The following is a 2,781-nucleotide window of genomic DNA, read 5'->3' on the forward strand; positions in this document are numbered from 1 at the left end:
CATATTCATATTATTTTCATCCTCAACATCGAGGATTGTGTAAAGCTCAGTGGAAGATGCCCCTTAGAATAGTTTTGATGCCCCCAAAATGACTTCCATTCTCAACCCCTCCCCATGACATTTGAACTTAAGACCTCGTAACAACTAAACCCCATACAAACCAACTACCCTACAACTTATCATGGATCAACCACAACAATACTTATTATAATAATTTAAAACCAATATTTCTAATTACTTTTCCATATTTATCTCATTTACAAACCCCTCAACCCCATCCCATTATTATTACAATAAACACAATAATATATCACCAAGGAAAGAGTTCAAAATTGCGAAAACAAAAAACGCACAACAACCTCTGGTCCCAACATGACAACATGAATGAAGTAGGCCTCTCATGTTGGAGATGATTTAGGGGTTATTCCATTGCCTTCTCTCCCTTTGAAAGCCCCCAACCATCCCTGTAATAATTTATTATATTATCTTTAACGATGCTACTTTTACTCTCAATCTTTAACAGCTACCGGCCTTCCCTCTTCAAAACCCTTATATAGAGTGTTTTCTCTCCATCGACCTCAAAAACCCTTATATAGGAGTTTTCTCTCCGTCAACCTCTTTGCTCTTTGCCTTCGAAGCATTTTTGCACAGTTAAATCCTTTGTCCAAAATCCTCGGGGTTTCGCATTCGTGTCTGATATTGGGCGAGTTTCTGGCATATTTTGGATCCATCGATTTCATTCGAGCCCTCCCTCTGTGCACTATCTGGTATTGGGATGGCTGCAACTCAGGAGGATCCTGTTCTTACATGGGCAGTAGATGACGATTCGAGAGAGAACGAGGATGATGCCGGAAAGGAAGAGGACACTGGAGCTCAGGTTGCACCCATTGTTAAGCTTGAGGAGGTTACTGTCACCACGGGCGAAGAAGAGGAGGATCTCCTTCTTGACATGTAAATTTCTTAATCCATGGCTATTTCATGATTTTGTTTTCTCAGTTGAAAGTTGTTTTCATGGCCTCTTCGGTGGCCCTTTTCCTGTGCACATAAATGGGACCTTGACTATAAGGAAGATGCATTTGGGCAGTTATTTACTTCTAATTTTTCTCCTTTTTAGTAAGATCTGTTTTTATCGGGTTCTCGATGTTTTGTTCGCCTGTTGATGATGATCGGATTTGTCATTTCAACGGGGTGCTGAAGAAACTCTATGGTACATGCATTTAGCGGGCTATGGTTTGTTTTATCGGGTAATTAGGGTTTTGCTTTTCTGTGTATTTTGTGAGTTTCTTGTTGTTTTGATGTCCCATTGATATTTTGATCTCATTATGGTCTGTAATAATTGTTTTCCTATGTTGATAGGCTGCCGATGAAGATTTTTTCAGGGATGAATTTGATGGTTTATTTGTTATCATTGGGGGTTTTGTATTTTGACGAGTCTTTTTATATTTTGTTGAACTATAGGCCATCCTTTTTTCAATGTCTTTGAAGAATCTATGATGGTTTCTCTATTATTCTGGTTTAGTGGGGGGTGTGATGGTCATTTGTTATTGTTAAGCATACGGGGTTTCGTATTTTTTGGTTTTTGGATTAGCCATTGAATACTGAATTGGGCCTATTTGATAATCTGTCTTTTGGTTATTGGCATTAGGGTGATTTGTCTTTTTATGTTGTGAGGTGGTATGATTCAGGCATATGTCTGTTTTGGTCTTCTGTCAACTGTTTTCGTTGATTTTCTATGATGTTTTGAACAGGCTGTTGATCATTTCTGTACTTTATGGGGATGTATGGGATGAGCATTCTTTTGTTATTAAATAGTTGATGATTTGTATTCTTACATGTTTGATGTTATTATTGAGCTTTTTTGTGGGCTCCTTTTCGGTAATGTTAAGGAATATCTCCTGTGTTTTTAATAGGTCGTTGGTAATTTATCTTTGAATGCATTTGATATGGTGGGATATTGCGGACGTTACTTCTAATGGATGCCATGGGCTCTTAAAATGATCCTAATGCAGTTTCATTGTTTATTAATATTCCCATTCTTTTTTATATGTTTGACCCTGCAGGAAGGCGAAGCTGTACAGGTTTGACAAGGATGGGAATCAATGGAAGGAGCGTGGTGTAGGAACAGTAAAGTTTCTTAAGCACAAGGATACTACAAAGGTTCGGCTGGTCATGAGGCAATCCAAGACATTGAAAATATGTGCAAACCATTTAAGTATGTAAATTTGTTTGTTTGTTTTTTTTTTGTGTAATTTCCCCCCTGAGATTGTAATAGCTTATCTTACGTCCAAGTTTTAAGAGGCTTTCTGTGCCGAGAATTTGTGTTGATCCTTATTATCTGGATTATATTGTTTTTTTTTTTTTTTGCCTTGCAGTTCATTCCCCAATGTCACTTCAGGAGCACGCAGGTAGTGATAAAACTTGGGTCTGGCATGCAACTGATTTCTCAGATGGGGAACTGAAGGAAGAACTCTTCTGCATTCGTCTTGGCTCTGTATACAGTGAGAACTGTTCTTAGACTCTTCTAATCCTTGTTATGATCTTTTCTTTCTGTCTTGTATTTTTCTTTGATAAAATCAATGTTTGAGTACCTATATTCTTGGATCATTTCATTGAAGGGTTGATTTTGCATATGTTTTTAGGATGCTTTTGTGCAGATTATAGTGGGTTGGTAAGGGATCCCCCTCCCCAAACACCCTATCAGCATAGTTAAGACTTGAGTTTAGGGTGGCTTTAATTATCTCTGGTAATAGCAAATGATACGGAGGATTGTGCAGAACCCAC

The 2,781-nt window shown here is 38.0% G+C and overlaps 1 pseudogene across 1 annotated transcript; it reads left to right on the top strand.

The window, feature by feature from the left end:
- The first annotated feature begins 623 nt into the window (after positions 1-623).
- Positions 624-2,515, top strand: LOC149257154 (ran-binding protein 1 homolog c pseudogene; annotated as a pseudogene). The gene is made up of 3 exons (XR_016266607.1): positions 624-951; positions 2,061-2,212; positions 2,373-2,515. The product of XR_016266607.1 is annotated as a ran-binding protein 1 homolog c pseudogene (transcript).
- The last annotated feature ends 266 nt before the right edge of the window (positions 2,516-2,781 follow it).

Source organism: Pinus tabuliformis, chromosome 6 (assembly GCF_031772625.1).
Source record: "Pinus tabuliformis cultivar Carrire ecotype Pingquan chromosome 6, CPIR1, whole genome shotgun sequence".
In the NCBI taxonomy this organism is placed as follows: Eukaryota; Viridiplantae; Streptophyta; class Pinopsida; order Pinales; family Pinaceae; genus Pinus; species Pinus tabuliformis.